This window comes from Theobroma cacao, chromosome 10 (genome assembly GCF_000208745.1).
Source record: "Theobroma cacao cultivar B97-61/B2 chromosome 10, Criollo_cocoa_genome_V2, whole genome shotgun sequence".
Taxonomy (NCBI): Eukaryota; Viridiplantae; Streptophyta; class Magnoliopsida; order Malvales; family Malvaceae; genus Theobroma; species Theobroma cacao.
The window spans coordinates 10,082,471-10,104,661 of NC_030859.1; positions in this window are offsets into that span (position 1 = coordinate 10,082,471).

A 22,191-nucleotide genomic window follows, 5' to 3' on the forward strand; every position below is an offset into this window, starting at 1 on the left:
TTCATCATGAAAACATGTAATTTAAGCATGGAAAATAAGGAGAAATGCTTAAGGAAAATAGATTTCAAGTTTAAGTTGAAAAATCCTACCTTTTTCACTTGTTTTCCTTGATTTTCCACACTTTTTCTCTTGAAATTCTTCACCTAGGGTTTGTTCTTCCTTTCTTTCCCTCTTTTCCTTGCTTGGCCGAATATTTGGAGAGATAATGGCTGATTTATGCTGATTTTTAAGTTAAATAATAAAATATCCTAAGCTTGACACATGGCATGTTTCCATTGGTCCATTTTAAAACTTTAAAAATTTTTAAACCTTTTATCTCCACCACATGATTAGTAAAAGCTCAAAATGAGGATAAGGGAAGACCATGTGCTGGACAAATGTCCTGGTGGTGAAAAATTATAATTTTGCCCATGGGATGGCAAAATTACCATTTTACCCCTATGCTCTAAAAAATGTTGGGATTATAATTTTTCACTTCTCAACCTCAAATCATACTCTAATGCTCAAATCATACTCCAATAAGTCAAATAGAGCCAATAAAATCTTTTCTAAAATTCTTATTTTGTCCCTAGTGGCAAATGACCATTTTGCCCCTATATAGTGAAAATTTCAGTTTGACTCCAAATTGATCCTCAAACTCCGAATTACCATTTTGAGTCATCCTTGGACCGTGAAACTCTCAATTTTACCTTAAAATTCCTATTTGAACTAGTTCGAGGCTTAATCAACTTAATGATACCATTAGGGGCAATATCGTCTTTAGACAATTTCTCAAACTTCCTAAATATGCAACCATTCTATTGAACATGTAAATGACGTCGTAATTATTTTATAGAACAGGGTTTGACATAAACTATTAGATGCAAAATAGTATGTCTTATCGTATTACTTTGCAGATCAAAGCAATGAAAAAGAAATACTTACCTACATTAAATGGGATACACTAGAAAATTGTTGCTATACCGTAGTAGATTAGTTTACCTTTTTATATAATTTCATATATTCACTGCTTCACCTTAATAAGAGAGTTTGAAAATCCATCTGAACCATAATTTCCTTAGATCAAATAAAGAAACTGGGATTTGTTTATGAAAAATCAAACAGAAAATCACTTGCTTTTTGGGTAAGGCTTGAGCATCTAACTACCTAAAAAAGTAAAATAAAAAAAGTGAAAACACTACATATGAACACCTAAATGCCTAGAAATTTCAAAAGATAATGAGCAAAGACTTAAAATTCCTGTTCTCTTTTCATATATTTCCCCGAGAACCAAAAAAATGATAAGAAAACAAAACTAAATTACCTAGTAACATCGATGAAGTTGTAGCTACTAATTAATCGGCCCACCTTGAATGAGTCAGGCCTAATAATGAGACTCGCTTTATAGAGTCGACTTGACCAAATTTGGCACTTAAGAAAATGTTGGTGTAGAACACTACCGTAGTTCCACCACCGAAAGTAGTTTGAAAGTAAGCTATAGCATTTAGAAACACATACTTCAATAAAAAAACAGAAAACGAAGTTAGCAAGCCAAAAAATCCAAAAAATGCAAAGAACTAATAAGAAAATACAAAGGAAAAGTAAAAAGAAGAAAAAGAAGAGGTTTTGGATATTGGAACTGAAAAAACAAAAAAAAAGGGAAAATAGAAAGGTGGAGAAACCTATGAGAAAGAGGGCGGAAAGAAAAAAAGAAAGAACAGAGAATAACTCTTGGTATGGGAACCAAAGAAAAAAAAGAACATAAAAAGGCGGAGAAACCAAAGAGAATGAAGATTTTAAATACTAAAGAGAAAAGACAAACAGAACATGGTTATGGACAAAAGTACTTAATGTTGAGCCATCTAAGCAACATTTGAGGTCAAGAGGGATTTATCGATTCCCATATGAAAACTATTCTAACTTTGGCTAAAGTATTTTGTTGGTAAGGACACAAATCATGCAGGAATTGATGAGCCATCACTGCGTTGTTTATTTTTGTTTGTTTTTCACATAAGAGTAAATTGTTTGTATATGATCAAAAAAGGATATGTAAAGAAACTAAGATGGTATAGTATGTTGTAATTGTACCTAAACACCGTAGACAGAGCTTGTAAGAATGAAAAATAAAACTGATATAGGATACCATGTCATACACATATAACGTTCACATACAAAACATATATAAATAAGCACGAAACATATAGAGACCAAAGTTAAAAATATATATATAAATTAAGTTGTTGCAAATGAAAGCTTAGTAAATATATAAAAAATGAGAGAGAAAAGATAGATGGGTTTTGTTGAAGAAAAGTAATGTAATAAAGCATAATGCCCTAAAACTATGGATCTTCAAAACACATTGGTAGAGGTAAATATAAAAGTTTCAGAAGTTGAGATGGATTCAACATTAAAATACTAAAAATAAAAAATTATGCATGGCTAGAAACTTGAATCAAGCAAAAACCAAACATGAAGCAGTTGGGTTCAGTAAATAAAGTCTAATAGTAAAAAAAATATATAGTGGGAAATGGGAAAATCTCAACTCTTAGCCTTACACTTGATAATGGAAACTTTGGCAACTTTTTTGTACTTGGAGAACAAAAGAAACCAAATATCAAAAGAAGAAAAATGAAACAATAAATGAAAATATAAGGTAAAAGTCAAAACCAACTCAGGGAAAAAAGCTATTTGTTATGTAGTTTGTCTCTATTATGCATGTAGTGTAAAATAAAGGTTCAATAAGTGTAGTTAATAATTATCCTTGTATCTTACACTTTTGTCTTATATATATATATGCATATATACAAATAAATAATTATATCCAAAAGAAATCCTTTAAGTTCATTAAATAGCTAATAAGATATTTAATACAACTTCATAAATTAATGTGGGTTCATTTTCAATAGAAAATTGGAGACATGTATGAACTGAAATGTACACTTTCATGGGGGCAAATTGGATATGATTAGTCATCCTTATTTGCTTAATATCATAAATGACGATAAGAGAACATAAGACCAATATTATGGTCAAGAGCGAACATAGAGCATTTTTAAAGGGGCGCCAAATAGAAAAAGACATTAAACAGCTAAAAAGAACTTTTTATATATAATTCAATTATTACTCATCTAAAAGATTAAATAAAATTCAAAAGACATTGGACATACAAAAAAATGCGCATTAACAGTAATGATGGTGTTATTTATATATATGACTAAATGAAACTATAAAAGGAGTCTCTCTCACTCTTTGAGCTCAAGAGTGGAAGACAAAAATTTTTTTTAAACTTAAATGAATTGCTTTTTTACTTTGTGTGTTTAGCTATCCTTTTATTTTCTATTTGCCTCTTAATTGCTTATTAACTTATTAGGTTATTGAGTTGAACTATTGAGATATGATATATTATGATAGGCTAATGGTTGGACTATTAATAAATAATATGTTATGCTATGATTAGATTTATATTAAAACTTAATGGGTTTGGATTAGTAGACTCACTTTTATTTTTTTTTAAATTTGATTGGCTTAACATATTAATTTAGAATTTATTTGTTGGGCTTAATTAGTAATATGCTAACCATAATGACTCTAATTTTATCAAACAGTTTGAAGAATAAAACTAATTATTAAATAAAAAATTATTTTGAGAGCCATTAAAAATATATATAATAAATAAAATTGTATTGAAGCAAATACAATTATTTCATTCTATCAATTTGTATGTATATTCTTGTTACTTAAAGTTTGCAACATACATGCTACAATGCATTGGTTATTCTAAATAAAAAATGATACATTGATGAAATTCTAAGTAATAGTGCAACACTACAACTTATATTTGTGAATTACATAATAATTTATTTACTTTTAAAGATTAAAATTTTAGAAAATAAAATCCACATAATAGAAAAAGAAGAACATAACAAGTAAAAGATAGAATCCACATATGACATAATAAAAGAGAAAGAAAAAGAATATAATTGATGGTTTGTAGAAATTTGTGTAAGAAAATATATAGGAATTTAAAGCATATGAGTAAAACATAAAAATAAATAAATAAATAAAATAATATAAATTGAAAGAAAAAATAAAAAGAACTTTAAAATTGAGTCAAGCATATGAAATTATTTTGTTATTCTTTACTTGTAATCATTATCAAATAAAAAATTATTTTAGGGGGGCCATTAAGAAAATTTTTAAATTTGGGGGGGGGGGGGGCGAGGATCCCATAAAAAAGCTCTGCCCTTAATTACGATGTGTTTTTTAGGTCTTGTTAAGTTCATTTTTGGCAGTTGTCAGTAGAAAAAAAGCGTTTTCATTTTTTTTCTTTTTCTTTCTTTTTTGTCTTTTGTTTTCTTTGTTTAGACAAGTTAAGAAATGATTATGCAAATTTATATTTGGGAGTTGACGTTTAAGCCTATAATGTGTAGGATACATGGTGCATGATGTTGGAACACTAACAAATTAGAATTATGAATATAGGAAAATCTACGATATAGGAGATGACTAGTCGAATTCTTAATTATGAAAATGCACCTAACTAGCTTTATCTATACACCCACACAAATAGGATCGCATGCATACATGTAAAAATACTAAACGTTTCAAAATTCATACCCATTCAACATTAAAATACTAAAAAATAAAAGTTTTTTCATGACTGGAAACCTGAATGAACCAAAAACCAAACATAAGGCATTCGGGCACAATAACTAATATCTAGTAGCAAAAAAAATGAAAATGAGAAATAGGAAATCTTAACTCCTAGCCTTACACTTCACAATGTGGATTTTGGAAACTGTTTTGTACCTGTAGAACAAAACAAACCCAACATGATAGAAAGAAAAACCAATAAAAAACAAAAATGCAATGTAAAAACAAACCTAGCATTGAAAGAAAGCATTGTCCATGGAAAAAAAAATGTAAACACCCATAGAGAAAAACAAAAGAAATAAAAAAATAAAGAGCAAATAACAAATACATCTTAAGAAAAAAAGGAGAGAGAACTTGAAGAAAATAGTGGAAAGAAAAAAGAAAACAACAAAAAGAAACAAACACAAATAAAGGAAAGAATGTTTCATAAGTTATAAATAGAGGAGCAAAGAAATCAAAAAGAAGAAAATTACTGAAGAGAAAATACCAAAAAAGATATAAAAATAAGGCAAAACCCAATCCCAATATACCTCTTAGTCAAGTCACAACAACATAGCACCATGTGTCAACAACCGTGGCTAAAAAAAGGAGAAAGAGTTGTAGAGGTTATAAACAAAAGAGCGGAGAAATCAAAGAGAAGAAGAATAGTGAAGGGAAAAGACAAAAAAAAAAAGAAAAATGAGACCCTTTTAATGTATTTGTTTGTATTTGTCCCTTTAGCTCAATAAATTGACTTTGGTCTACAATCATTAAGATAATTTAAGAAAATAAACAAACATATTGAATAAGGATTTTATGTAATTTATAATATATGTATTGTAACACCCCTAATTTTTGATGTAAATAAAGTTAATTGTTGATAGGATATGTACGCCAAGATTTTGAGAGTTTCGTATTGACACTTAGGCAAATTTGAGGAAATATGTGATGAATCTCATAATTTTAGGTTTTGATCTAAGTTTGATGTTGTGTTTATGGATTTATTTGTGTATGGGATTAAGTTAAATAAACAATTTTAGGTGTGATAATAACAAGGAATGATTTTGGGGTGTTAAACTTGAATTTTTAGAAGTTTTGGAAGCTTAGAACTGCCTAAAGGGGTGAAAGTATCGATACATACCCTAATGTTTCGATACATTCTTGGCAGCATGAACAACAAAGGCCCCAGGAAGCATAGTCTATCAATACATTTGAGAATGTATCAATAGATTTGGCCAACAATGAACATGTATCGACTCATTGTCCAAATGTATCGGTACATTTGAAGCAAGAAGCACCCAAAGCCATTCTGCCTAAAATATATCGATGCTTTACCCAATGTATCGATGCATTCATTCGAAATTAGAGCAAATGTATTGATGCATTGCCAAAATGTATCAATACATCAAAGAGGAAGGGCAAAAATAAAAAGGGATTTCGGGCCATTTCGCCTAACCCTTTCTCTTAACACTTTCTCTCCTTTTCTCTCTCTAACTTCACAAAACCCTAAGCTCCAAATAGATTTCTAGAGCGATTTTGAGCTAATCCAAGCTTTTGAAAACATTATTGAGGTAAGATTAAACGTTTATACTAGTTATGTTTCAATTTAATCAATTAGATTTTAAGAAATCTAATTTTTCTAGATTTGGTGGCTCTACACCAATTTGGTTGGAATTTGGAGCTAGAATTAACACAATATAATTGCTAAGGTATGGGTTTAGCTCGTTAATGAAGGATCTGAGCTTAAATAGTTGGATTGCTAAGAATTGGTAATTTGTGCAAAAGCTCGCATTTTTTGAAATCTAAGAATAATTAATGTCTGGATGTTTTGATATGTTTGAAAGGGAAAACATAGTTAAATCAACTCATTAGCAAGCGAGATGACGATCCGAGGCTAAGGATTGAAGCTTGGCAGGGAGTGCCTCCTATTGTCACTGTGAATGGGATTTAAGCTAAATGCACGTGATGCATAATGCATTATAGTTACACTGCACTGGTACTAGATTTTGTACATAGGCCTAGATGAATGAACCTAGGCTAGAGAACAATATATGTGTATATGTATATATGTGAATTATGTGTGATTACGCTACGATGTGAGCCACATATGTGGCTTATGTTGTGTAAGCCTGGACTAGGAAGCCATTAGGCTACGTTGAACCCCTAAGAGTGGATTACCCTAGGTGATTAGTATGTCAAGGCGATTTGATTGCATGAGGCCTTGGATACTTAGAGGCACCTAGAATCTAATCAAGGTTAAGAAGATTAAAGCTCGATATATGTGAATTGAGGTTTGATACGAAAAATGTGAATGATAAAGGCATGATGGCCTTAATTGTGGATTTGTGTTTTCGTCTGAGGGATGAATTTCGGACGTTGATCTAAATTGTGGATGAGTGGAGTTCGATACCCTGTGACTATGTCCGTGGCTCAAGGATGGTGGTAAGTAGGGGTAATGGTTGATATCCCACCTATGATTCCCGCTTGTAGTTGTATGATGCCAACTGTTGGGAGATTACTTCGGTCGATGAGTTTGACTATTCGTTAGCTACTTCAGCGCTGAGTGTGATCTGTTTTCTTGCCATTGCTTTGGCACGTGCATGATTTGTTCTCCTCCAGTGGCTTTGGCCTTGGGCGTGACTTGATTCTCCTTTGATTGGCCACCACGTGATTTAATTATGTCTAGGGGAAGACCATTCGTTGATTTGATTCGTGTATGACGTGAGATAGTCATGAGAGGCCTAAATAAATGTGATACTTCGACAATTAGAGTGTGCCAAAGAGAATGATTTGAATTGCTTTGATTGGCTTTAAGGGTGAGCCTAATGATATGTAGGATGATTTTTGGAGTCATTAAGGATGATGATATGCCCTCATATTAGAGATTTAGGGATAATGATATGCCTTATATTTGGAGATGTTTACTATAACATCTAGTTGCATAGAAAGTGCATATAATTTGTATATGTGTTTTATATAAATATATATAATTTTGTTTATCTACACCACTCACTTAGTATTATAGTACTCACCCATTTGTATTCCATGTGTAGATAAATAGACCACGAAGGAGTGTTGCAAAGATCGTATGTAGACAGACTAATTTTGGCATCTGGTAGGTCCTCTATTTTGGTCATTCCATAAACATTGGACTATCATGTCCATAAATCACAAACTATGGTTCCCTTGAGAACTTAAACATCACAAGCTTATGGTAATAGTCTACCTTAGTAAAGTAGGACGGTAACCAGTCCATTCCTAATATCACATCAAAGTCTAAAGTTAGCAATAACATGTCACAGCTCAAATCTTGGGCCATGACCGGTGCATGGGCCTAATAGGCATAGCCCACTAGACCCAAGCAAGCCTTATTAGAGATCCTCAATAATTCACTATACTCGTTCACCAATCCATGTTATTGCTTTAAACAATATACTCTCAGAACATGATTTGAGCACTAGGCATAACAAATCATTTTGACTTTTAATCCATGTGATCATATGTAAATACATCATAGTCTAGAATCTCTAATTAAACATTTACAATGAGACTAGTACTCATTTACAAAAGAAAACAAAGTACAATGACTCGACCTCTAGCAGCAAAGTGACTTGGGATGACATGCTATGAGATGCCTTTACCTATCTGCAACGGACCATAAGTGCCGATCACTATCTGGAAAAGGGAAATAAGGGGGTAAGTCTCACAGCTCATGATAATCGGCTCTGTGAGCAGGGAGAATATGGGAAACAAGTGATTAGTTGATCATTTGAATGATAAAACCAGAATATAAAATGCAAATCTTATAAACCAAACCACAATGAGGATATTTGTGCCTTGGAAAAATAATATCGTAAAATCATAATACAATGCTTTCTTTGGCAAACACTGTCGAAAATAAGTGCAACAGAAAAAGTTTCAACCACTGGAAACATCATTGCCATCAAAATATGAAATACAGTATAAAGGTAAGCACTCTCCCAAAATGTGTGGCATGTAAAGAAATCAAAGTGTACGGCCACCTAAATCAACTCATGTTTGTCAAGTAAACACTGAAAGCTTTTATTTAAACAATGGGAGCTGCAGAGAAAATCTTAACTCTCCACCATGCAAGAAAGCTGTGTTGAAAACTCACAAGGCTCTCGAGTAGGAAAGTATAATATCAACACGTGGACCCACTTCCACATAATAAAAATATGGGAGTCTTACTCCACCGGATTCCCATAGCCGTGGCAGTCCCACGATGTTGGCCGACATAAAAAAAATCAAGCGGTCGCTACCACGCACATCTGGGAGTCTCACTCTACTGGATCACTTGTGGCCTAGCCACGTATACATATCACAGGTCGTGGCCCTCGCCATGCCTAACCGTCCGTCGGTGACCCAAAGGTTCTCTAGCTAAAGCTCACTCGTGCACGAGGGTCACACTTAACCGAAGTGACAGTCGGCCTACTCTCGACGCATTTGGTTTGTCAAAACCATTTTTAAAAGATCAAATCGAGATTTCCAAGTCTTTTGCTTAAAACCATTTGAAAACAAGGTTCAATAACCTTTCAAATTTCTTTTCACCTAAAAAGGCATGGTGTATTCTCTTATACAAAGATCGGACTAAAATCGGTGTTCAAAACTTGCATTTTAAATCATTTAACAATTGCATTTAAACTATTCATATCATACAAAAATAAAAGGCACAGATTTTGACTGCAAAACAGTATAAAAGGCTTGTTTCTCTGTTTCTAAAACACATTACGTATATAACTCATTTATAGATATATCCAAAATAATTTTCAAAACAACTTGCATCCATAATTTTCTACGAGTTCTACCAACCCATGCTTTCCACAATAACAGTGTATAAATCATTATAAATCCATTTAGAAATTGCCTATCGAGGCTAACAGCTCATACTTTCAACAATTACATTTAATGAAATCCGGCAACGTTTATAAAATGTATAACATTATATAGCTATGGAAATTTTGAAATAGGCACCCCCCACTCACCTTACAATAGCGAGATGCTTCGTCTCTATTGATTCGGGTGTGTATCTTGCTATTTCTACTTGTTGGTCACTCGTTACTTCACCCGGCATGCCACCACGAGAAGATTTTCTACTTATATACTTCCTAGCAACAATCCAAATTCAATAATCTTAGTGTTTATCATTCCCATTTTCCTTCTTATTCAAACATTACCATCATGTTAATAACTCATACTATGCTATAATCACCACTTTTCCTCACTTAACCTTGCATATTCATATACATCTTAACACATTTTCACCAAAGTTGCTTTTATCCTTTGCTTGCGTAATTCTTTAAATTATAATTACCGGTAACTTATTTATAACTCTAACACCCATATTAACCTTTTCCAACCATTTTCATTCAAATTCGTCTTATATTTTCACACATAACCCACATATATTGCAGCAAGTATAAAATTATTTTCATTAGACGTTTTCTAAGTCTACATGTACTACCATTCTCATTTACATGTTGCCACCAAGCATAACATCAATATTCATTCATACGCACCAACATCCATAACCTTTTAAGCTTTTCCTAACAACACATATCCACACAATCCATTTTTTTCCAAGCTTTCAATTAATACAATTGCTTTCTAACCATACCCATGACACCACCATAACACTACATATTGCACACAATCATTCTCACAATATCAAACTAATCATAGACTTCAAATTGTAGCACTAAGCTTTTTTTTTTTTAAAGTTGGAAATTCTCGCAAAGCTCATCTACCCTATAAACATTTCATTAATAATTAGAAAAATAAGTACAAAAGGGAGGGGGACATGAACCGAACCTCCAGAGCTACATGAGATCGAGAAAGATTAAAAAGAGTGCCTAGAATGGAATGTTTCATTTTATGAACATTTTTTTTTACTACGATCATAAAATTGAAACACTTCCATATTACAAGAATCTATGAAAATGACATAATGAAAATAACAAAAATAAATTAGGAGTACTACTCCTTTACATTTATCTAAAGCGAACATAAGGTAAACTAACTTTATCTAATCTAAGAATACCTTTGAGCTGACCTTCTGCTTGTGAAAAAACTTGCAGTTTTTGATACGTATGTCCTAGATTTGAGAGATGATCTGCAGCCTCGTTCCCTTCTCTATGGATGTGCAAAATCCGAAAAACGATACCACTCAAGCATCTGCGAATGGAAGCAAGCAAATATCGAGTCTTAAAGGATCCCTGGTGGTCTTCATGTATCATTTGTACCACTACTTTTGCATCCATTTTTATCCAAAGTCTAGTAATATTGTACTCAATACACAAAAGTAGACCCTATGTAGTGCCATTAACTCTGCTTGTAATGAATTATAAGGTTCAAAATTTTCAAAAAATCCAAAAATCATGGTACTTGTATGATCTCGAAGAAGTCCACCTCTAGCAGCGTTTTGAAAATTATGCTTGGAACTACCATCAACATTCAACTTAAACTCACCTGTTAATGGTTTTTGCTAAGAAAATATTTTTGGCGGATGTGGGGATGCCTGTTGAAATATTAGACCCCATGCTTGAGCAATCTGTAAATCACCCCTCCATTGCCACCAGTGGAATTACTTGCCATGAAATAATTGGTGGATGAGTTTTAAAACTCTATATACCACTCTGTTAGGATACATACTGAGGTCCCTGTGCTTCGCATCATTCCTTTCAACCCATAGAAACCAAAAAATATATAAAGGCATTAACGTGCATATGTGTCCTTTTTTCGTGTAATCATCAGAGTACAACCATGCCCATATAATCTGATAAACATTATGGGGATGAGTAATGCTGATTTGGAAAAATTTCTCAAAATAATTTCAAACCTGTGTAGCTATTGGGCATTCCCACATAACATGCGTGAGAGACTCCTCTATGTTGCAGTGTTGGCATTTAGAAACTAACTGGAATCCCTTGGTTTTCAACCGCAAATCAACTGGGATCCAATCTTGCAATAACCTCCATAGAAAGAAAGAAATAGTTAGGGGAATGCTTTTATGCCAAATTAAATTGAACACAGGATTCACCGACTGTCGCTGTCGAATTATCTCTCAAGCGGACTTAGTAGTGAATTACCCATCCGAAGTAGGTACCCAATACGCCCTATCATCACTGGGTGGATTGATTGAAATTTTTAAAATTTCCACCACAACATCCTCCGGTAACACATTGTTCAGCTTACCCACATCCCATTTGGCATTATCATAGAAATAACAAACTCTTGTCATAGATGATGCAAATGATGGAAACCGATTAACCAAGGGTGCTTCACCCATCCAACAATCATGCCAAAAAAATAACTCACCTTACCAATCTGCCACCTAATGTATTGTACTGTAACCAGGCAGCTAGCTAACATCTGTTTCCATGTTTGTGAATCACGAAGCTTCAATTGCACATACCTTGGAATTTGACCAGCATAATATCTAATATGCAAAAATTGCATCCAAATGCTATTACAGGTTAAAAACCTCCACCAGAGTTTTAAGCTAAAGGCCTCAACCACAACACCTAGGCCTCTAATGTCTAATCTGCCTTCATTGGATGGTAGGGTGATCTTATGCCACAATGCCCAATGGATTTTTTTAGTACCTACCGAACCTCCCCACAAAAAATTATTGAATATTCTGTCAATTATTTCAATAACACAAATAGGATGTTAAAGGACCTGGAGCAAATAAATAGGCAGAGAAGATAATACACTACGTAATAGCATTATTCACCCTCTCAGAGATAATATTTTATTATCCCATCCTGCTATACGGTGTTGAATCTTTGCTACTAATTCATCAAATAACATCACCTTTTTTGGTCCTTTACAAAGGGGCACCCCTAAATATGTGATAGGCAGGCACTTATGAATGAAGCTAGTGGTTTGAGAGATGATTTGGATGTGACTGTTTGCCATATTTTGATGAGTGATGAAACAACTCTTGGAATGGTTTATTCACTACCCAAAAACGGCCTCAAAATCCTACAAGAAAAATAGAACTTTCTGCAATGAGGATTTTGCACTGTTAGTGAATATGATTATATCATCTGCAAATGCTAAGTGGCTTACTAGCATAGGGCAATCAGATAAGTAATGCAATGATGGATATTTGGCAAACAAAGCATTCAATCCCCGAGATAAATATTCTGCAGCCAAAATAAATAATAATGAAGAGATGGAGTCGCCTTGTCCTAGCCTTCTTTCTAACTTAAAATAACCCACAGCACCACCATTTATCATCAAGGAAAACCAGCAATTAGATATGCAACGGCGAACCATGCTAATCCACTAAGAATTAAATCCAAACTGTTGTAGCATTCTATAAAGAAAATCCCATTCTAGCATATCATAAGCCTTCATCATATCCAACTTGAGAACTACATTTCCACCCCTTGACTTTCGGTCAATCTTCCTAATTAGTTCTTGAGCAAGTAGGATATTGTCACTGATCAATCTCCCCCCTACGAAGCCACTCTGATAATCTGTAATAATGGAAGGAAGTACCTTTGCAAGACAGTTAGCTAAAATCTTTGTAATGATTTTATTTAAAACATTACAAAGACTTATCGGTCTAAAATCACTCCATTTCGAGGCATTATTATTTTTGGGCAGCAACACAATAGTTGTAGACGTAATTCCCCTTGGAAGGTCTACTCCATGGAAAAAATCAACTACTACATCTAAGAGGTCATTAGCAACTATATCCCAATAATGTTGATAAAACTATGATGAGAATCCATTAGGGCCAGTAACACTGTCCTTATCAATATTAAAGATTGCCTCTTTCAGTTCCTCCATTGATGGCACTACACATAAACTAAGATTATCATTATCAGATATAATAGAAGGAATCAATGAAGTATCAAATCTGGAGATATCACACGATTCCTTTTCATGAGGGAGGAAAAAAATTCCACTGCAGAAGACTTCACAGCATCCGGATCTTCAATCCAACTCCCATTTGGATTTTGTATTTTGAAAATATGGCTTTGGATTCTCTTCTTCTTGACCCGCATGTGGAAAAATTTAGTGTTAAGCTCACCCTCCACTAACCATTTAATACCAGATTTTTGTTTCCAAAATAATTCTTCAACACTAAGCAAATGATTAAGCTGGGCATAGGCTTTATTCATGGTAGCTCAATTCTCCATTGACTACTCCTGTTGAAAAATTATTTCACAATCTGTAGCTCTTTGTTTCGCCACCTTCAAATTGTGAAAGATGTCTCTAAAAACCTCTTTATTCCACTGTTTCAGAGCTTGTTTTAAGCGTCGTTGCTTCGCCCAAAAAGCCTGTAAACCAGAGCCAACAATGGGAGAAGTCTAGTTTTGTGCCACAAAAATTTTAAACCCATGGTGAAGTACCCATGCATGCAAGAACCGAAAAGATGAGGGAACTCTATCCTAGTTCGTAGAGCAGGAAATTAGCAACAGACAATGGTCTAACCTATCCCTATTCAGGTGCTATATACATGTAAAAGCAAAAAAGTTTTCCTAATGATGATTATACACCATTCTGTCTAACTGTTGAAACATATGGTTATTGGTCCAAGTGAATGGGTTTCCTTCATAGCCACCATCCATTAACCCACAATCCAACAAAGCAGTAGCAAAGTCTTCCATAGAACCTCCACGCGGCACAACTCCATTCAATCGCTCTCCACTGTGTACAATGGCATTAAAATAGCTCTCAACTATCCACGGTGTATGAATATTAATTGACAAGCTCCTCAAGCAATCCCAAAGTACTAACCTCTTTGATCTGGTACATTTTGCATAGATGAAAGATGCCAATAGAGGGACTTCCAGCCACAGCATGGTGAGCTTAACATGCAGACATTGTACATGATCCAACAACACTTCACAACTTAAATCAAAGGAATGAAACAACCATATCTTTTGGGAGCAGTTCTTAAAAACTTTTTCAAAACCCAATTTTCTTATGATAAAATCAACTTTAGAACTATTAACCATGGGTTCCAAAATTGCTAAAATTTTTATTTTATGCAATAACTATAATTTCTTGATTCTTCTTTGAATTATTGCACTTGAGATACCCTTCACATTCCATACAAGTGCACTAATCATGATCGGGTTCTAGCTTTAAAACTCACCAAGATGGAGTTTTCATCCGAGACCCCATCATTTGCCCCCATATCCACAGCTTCCTCTGAGGCTAAATTGAGTATTTTACCAATTGAAGCTGCAGTGTCTAAATGTCTTCTACGCCGCACCCGTGGATGAACTTCTAATTCTGCGAAGTTGGTTCCTAAAACAGAAGGAATAACACTAAGCTCTTTATTATACATGCGCTTACCCGAGGCGGACTCCTAGGTAAGAGGATTTTCATCCTAGCCTTCCATCCTTTCACGTGAGCATGCCTCTGATGAAGCAACCTGATTTTGGCCATTCACTCTCCCAATTTGATATGCACCCTGTCTAATTATTGGGTTGTGTTCTCCACTGCCTTCAACCATGTCAATTGACACCTTCTGGACCCTCTTCGTACTCTCTGGCATTTGCTGACCATCTCCTTGCAATAGAGCCGTTGGTCCTTCCAATGGTTCCATGAAATAATTTTTAATCTTTTCACCTGCATTTGCTTGTATAAGTTCCTACACCAATGTCCCATCACCCACTGCAAGCGTTGCTAATTCCATTTCCCCTTCACCCGTGACTTTGCTTGTGTGGTCCTACTGCCCAGGCAAAGAAAAGAAAGGATGTGTGACAGGCCCTCCCGCTTCTGGTGCCATTGAGCCATCAAATTCAATAGGTGCTGGCACAAGGGCCAAAGGCTCTTGGTCAAAAAAGGCATTTTCTGGGCACTGTTTGTCCACCCCATGCAGACTTGATTCTGCCACCTCGTTAGTCAGCTTTTGATTTTTTTTCTTTATTTTTGTTATTTCTTTCACTTACCGTACTCCCACATTCTACTTCTGCATGGTTTTCATGTTCTCCAACGTATTTTCCAATTTGACCATGCATTCCATATTCGTGAAAGAGCACATGTGCCTCGCCTTCCCTCGTTTGTGACTTTGCAAGAAATATTGCTTCCATTTCTGCACCACTCGATTCACCGTTGTCATGCTGGCCATCCGCACCCTTCGCGGCTCGTACATCACTTCATGATGCATGTTGCTCGATCCTTCACCTTCAACCAGAGACAAATGCCCAGTCACAGCGAGAACGAGTGAAGCTTGCTCATTTGCTACTGCAGTTTCTTAGGTGGGCATGGCACTATTCAAGTACCCTAATTGCCCTTGTTCTGCTTTCTCTACCTGTTCTACTTCCTCACCCACCTCCAACATCCCAAAGCATTTTGATAGTGACACCGTTGCCTTCCTACAATCCTGTTCCTTGATATCCCGGCCTGCCTTTTCTTTTCCTCTATTACTTCTTGACTTTTCGACCGGTTGCCATTACATGTTCTATTTCGCCTGAACTGGCAGCATTGATTCTTTTCCTTTTTCTTGTTTTTGCTTCTGTTCTACCTCTCTCTTCAGTATCTCTCTTTTATCTTCTCCCAACATTTTGCTTACCTGGGTCTTCCCCGGATTCATTGGTTGATTTCCTAGCACCAAACACGTTGAGACCGCATAACCCACATGACAACAATGCTCATAATACTTCGGCATCTTAGAAAACTCAACCCGCTACATGTAACCTCTATTAACAGTCCCGGTAACCCAATCCTTCACCACAATCCATACTTAGTCCACTAGTTCCTTCCTACAGTCATACTCCATGCAAACCCGGGCCACGCTAGGTCGAGCTCCCATAACGGTAGCTTCATCAATATACAACGGCTTCCTTACAGTTTTAGCTATTAATGTAGAGCTGATTTCTCATAAAGGTGGGCTTTTAGGTTAGGGAAAGAGATCTAAATAAGAACTATAGGAGATTCTTTTTCTGCTTCAAAGTTTGGAGTCCATTTAAAAACCTGCATCTTCTAGTTAACAATAAACCATTACTGCCGAACCCAAATCCTGTTAAAGTCTTGCTCATTTGATAAATGTATCAAGACATGTTTGTAGTCCAACCACCAAATGGTGTAGGCTCTAGTGAGGCCGATTCCTTTGAAGGCTTGCCGGATGTCTTGGAGTTTTGGCATGCGGCTGAACTTTCTAATGAGGGAGTGCTTGAATGGCTGGGCAAGGAATTGGATTTCATCCTCGTAAAACGCTGTTGTTGGTAGGTCCTTGTAAACGATAGGGTCTCTAGAGGAAAGGATCAAAGACGACTTATCTCCTGCCGCTATAGAGAGAAAGGATTTTTTGAGGGTTCGTGGGGAGAGTGGCGGTTGGATTTGGTCTTTTGCAGCTTGCTAGAATCCATGGGGGACTTGTAGGTTGGGGAGTTTCTCCACGGTGTCACTTGAGTTGGTTGCCGCTTGCCCTGGGGGTGTTGGGGTAGCCAACAGGAGGTGGTTTGGGGGGTCCGGTGGCTGGCCTGTGGCCAAGTCATTGTGGGTCAAAAGTGGGGGAAAACGCTTAGGAGTTGAGAGCGTTTTCCATTTTTTTTTGCTCACTTTGGTTTTGAGTATAATTGTAGCATTAAGCTTACCACTTGGTTTTAGCTTGGATTTCACCCAACAAAATTCACAATTTCCTCACACCATTGCCACTATAGCTGCCACAAAAATACTTACACAATTATCAACTCATTTCCAAAAATTTCTTAAGCTAAAAATCAAAATCCTTACGTTATGTCTCTTGAATCTTGAAACCCACTTGATATTCCTTCAATTGCTCTTGAATCACTCACTACCCAAGCCTTTCACTTTCCTCTCTTTTCTTTCCTTGGCCGATTCTCTCTATTTTTCATTTCAAATGCATGGTGGCAAGGTGAAATGGCATTGGAGCATGAAAATGGCGTTGGGTGGGTGGAAAATGGCATTGGGAGCATGAGGGTGGAGGAGAAAATATCTTTTGGTTGGAGATAAGAACCAGCCATGAGATAAGGATGAAGAGTCAAAGCTTCCTTTGAAAGCTTTGACCAAACTAATGGCAAAATGACCATTTTACCCTTTAAGGTTTTCACCCCTTTTAGTTGTATCCTCTCACAATCTTTTAATTCCAATTTCTTTCCATTTTTCTTCCTTAACACTTGTATCAATAAAATATCAAGTTTATACTTTAACGCGGTATCACCACAATATTTAAATATTCACTTACCCGCGCTAGCTTTATTTAATAAAGACACGCAGACCCCATTAACGTCATTTTTCTCTGAAATTTCCTCGTTCTTCTTCTCCCCCACTTAGATTGACCATATACTCCTTCTTCATGAAAAATTTTGACACTAAATAAAATATTAATATTTTAATATTATTTTATTCTAAAATTTTTCAATTGTCTCCTTGGCACCCCAAAATGTCTTATTATGCCCCGATTCATTTCTGAATCACTTTTTATATCGTTAATTCATCTTCAATAAAAATATTATTATTTAATTGTTATTGCCTCGCATGCGGAATATTTTACTCCAAACTATGCCTTTCGCCCTTCATCACTTTTAAACACTCTAATTAACCTCAATTGGCATCCGATGAGTCTTATTAGCCAACTTATCAAAGCATGAGGTGTTACATAACACCAAGTCTATTAACATGTCGTTGTCCTTAATGCAGACCACACAGGACATATACACATACTCTACCACAAATGTCTCCTCTAAAGGAGTAGTCACAATCAAAAGTTTATCTATAATACTACAAAACTTATCTAACTTCGGCACAAAGTGTGGAGACATAAAGGAAAGTGTCGATCTGAGATCAAATAAACAAAAGCTTCGATACCACAAATAGGAAGTGTACTTGTGATCACTACATTAGAAGTCTGAGCAACTTGTGGTGTTCAAGAAAACACCCACACTTGACCTTTACTCTCATTACTTGGTTATGCCGGTCTACCTCGTGATGATGAGGCTACACCCATGCCATTGTCACCTCTAACATCAAATGCTTGGATTGGCCACATCCAAAACATAACCCAACTGCTTTGTGGCACAGTCCATCATGTGCCCTCCCAGAGTAACTACACAAGACATCCTTTTGCTTGGAGCCCAAATTAAATGCTTCGCTAGATTGATCTCGTTTAGAAGGTGGGCTAAATGAATCATTATTCCTTGTTGGCCTAGGTGTAAGAGTGGTTCCCTCACGACTTTGATGGCATATAAGTGTCGAACTTTTAGTCGCACTAAAATCTCTATGTCCCCATTGGCCTTGTCTTTGAGCTCTTTAACCTCGTCCTTTTTCCATTATGGATTTCATTCTCTTAGTTTCAATCATTCTAGTCGCATCCACCATTACCGCATAGGAGAAAAACCTCTAAGTGGCAATAACTCTAAACAGTGGCTCAATTAATCCCTTAATGAATCTTTTGATCCTCTTTTGCTTAATTAAGATCAAGTCAGGAGCATATCTAGAGAGTTAGGTGAAACAAACATCATACTTTGTCACCGTCATGTTCAGGGTTTGTATCAATGTTTCAAACTTCAATGCCTTTGCGTCTCTCACACTCTCAAACAAGAAACGATCCATAAAAGCTTGGATAAATTCCTCCCATGTTAATGGCGCCAACAATAATGGCCTACTTCTATTGAGAGAGATATGTTGGGTTTGGCTATGGAAAGCATGCTCGAAATTATGTAGCAGAAAGAAAATTAAAAACTTTAAAAACAAAACATACCTCCACCCACAAATCACCATGGTAATATTTGAACACATAGAATGGCATATAAAATCATAAAAATCAAAAGCTAACCTTGCCAACGTTCTTATGATCGAAATAACAATTTCCTCAACGCAATCCACGATCACCACAAGAAGCAAGAACCCTAGCCAATCAAGCTATTGGCCTCTAACAATAGTACACATGATTTCATTTGAACCTTTCAGCAAAAGAAGGAAATTTTAACTATGCTTTTGTGCTAGCAAAAGGGGACAACGTTTGTCCCTTTCCACTTCACACAAGAATGGCCGAATCACACATTAGAAAAATTGCTTCAAAAATTCCTTCTTCACAAAGTAAGTGACGGCACACAAAGAGAAAAAAAAATTTTTTAACAACTCCTTTTCTTTATATGTGGAAAAATAGTTAAATATGTTTATATGGCAAGGTTCAATTTAACTTTAATTTTGCAATAAAGCCTTCCAAATTATAACATATTACAATATAAGCCCATGACTTAATTAAACTATTTTAATTAAGCCCAATGGAAATTAAATTGAAATAATTTCCTTTATATTATTGTAATTTCGGCATTATAATTATAACTATTTATAATTAAACTCTTTTTAATTAAGTTTATAGAAGTTAATTACCTAGCATGTGATTTAAATCTAACTTAAATCATCACTCTCCCAATTTAATCCAAATACAATAATTGTGTGCAACCCATTAGGTTCCTAACATGTTGGCAATAAAATTGATTAATGATTTAATTGATTAATATAAATTTCAATCAATTAATTTATAATCAATTCTATATACCAATATTGGCATCTAGCAATGCATCATGGCCATTTAATTGTTAAGAGAGTCAAAAGGTTCTTTGATAACCTTTTAGTGTACAGTTTATCAGTGTAATTCATTCCCCCATCATATATCTTAGATATGATAATAGCTTGTTACAATCTCTACTTTTGTTGACCTCCATACTCATTCTTGCAGTTATAGCATTAGCTTTATAAAGACTTATGAAATCTTTTCATAATCTCTAAATCACCTTGACCAAGGACTTCAATAGACTAATGTTAACCAAGAACTGATAAGATATGTCCTATAAAACATTTGAAGTTATGATTCCCATCTTGACCACTCATTTGCCTTCACAGGTTTCATACTATACCCAAAAGGATCATGTTTAGGCATTCTTAGTTAAACACCCGTAGGGATAAAATTAAAGCACAACACTTCATATATAAGACAACCTAGTGTCTCAAGTCTAGGAAGTATTTACATGACTGACACATGAGAAGTGTTGTATAGACATTGAAGTGTATTACCAAATACACTTCTCATGACAAGTCATGTTTAGTGAACTTGCTCTTTTAGGCAAACACCTACATTCTAGCTCCAAGTATCTCTGTACTTCAATCTATGAGATCGATTGCTTACTTCCAAAGTAAGGAACATAGAATATACCAGTCTCTAAGAATCATTAATATCCAGTCTCAATGATACATTAACCAAGAACATTTTGAGATTATGCTTTGATGCATATGGATCTCATAACTACAACCCATTACAATTTCCTTGCAAGGTATATTAATCTCATGGACTTCATTTAATTAGACTTATAACTCATTATAATTAATGTCTTATAGATGAAGAATTACCTCTAATCATTAAATATGAATGATATCATTGCATGATTGGAACCAAACCTTGACTAATCTCAATTGGTTGTAAGGCTCATCCCAACATTCTCCCACTAGCACAAAGCCAAATTCTACTTCATTGTAATGTGGATCCAATCCATTTAGCAATCGCATCTCTTTATAGACTCGCTTTTGCCCTTTAATGTGGTTAATTGATCTTGTCTTTGTGTTGTCACAACATCTCGTCATATTACTATATTTAGACCCAATGGGACCCGAGTTTTGGATGTGGCTCCATTGTTATATTAACAATGGCTATAACCCTTTACTAGTTCCATGATCTAAAGATCTAAATATCTTCCCACTCGAGCCTTTAATAAGATGTATATGATGTAAAACCCGACTCTATAAACACATGTCATGACATACATGCACTGAGTAGCATGTTATTATGCTAGGAAAGTCCTAAGAATAGACGAAACTCGGTATTGTACTTAACGATACACTTGAGTTGATTTAACCTTGAACTAGTTCAAATAGGAATCATAGGATTAAATTTAATATTTTACAGTCTAGGAATGACTAAAAATGATTGTTCGGAGTTCGAGGGTTCATTTGGAAAAAAAATTAAAAATTTTGATGTTTAGGGACAAAATCGTCATTTTGCCACCTAAGATAATAATTTGATCATGGAGTGAAAATTTTGACCAAGATTAACTATTTGGAGTATAATTTAATAATAGGAAGTGAAAATTTTCAATTGTGGCAATTTTTGAAACACAGGGGCAAAACGGTAATTTTGTCACCTGAGGTAAAAACCATAATTTTCACCATCCAAAACTTGTCAAAATCATAGGATTTGCTTATTTTTGGTATGAATAACTATGGTATGTTAAGTGGTGAAAAAGTGAAGTTTAAAGGATGAAATTTTAAGAAACGGGCCAATGGGAAAGTGACATATAGCACTTTTTAATGATTTAATATTATTTTAATGAAAAGTCAGCCCATTTAAACCCCATATTAAGTGATGGCTGGCCAGAAGGAGAGAACAAGAGAGAAAATAGAGAGGAAAGGAAGAAAAGAGAAAAACCAAAGGAAAACTAGAAAATTCAAAGGGGAAATCGCGTTTTTCGACCGTTTACGCATCTAACGGTAAGATTTTTTGACTTTAGCTTGATTTCTACCTTTCTTATGCCTTTGTTTCCATTTAGCATGCTTGAGGAGAGAGATCAAAAA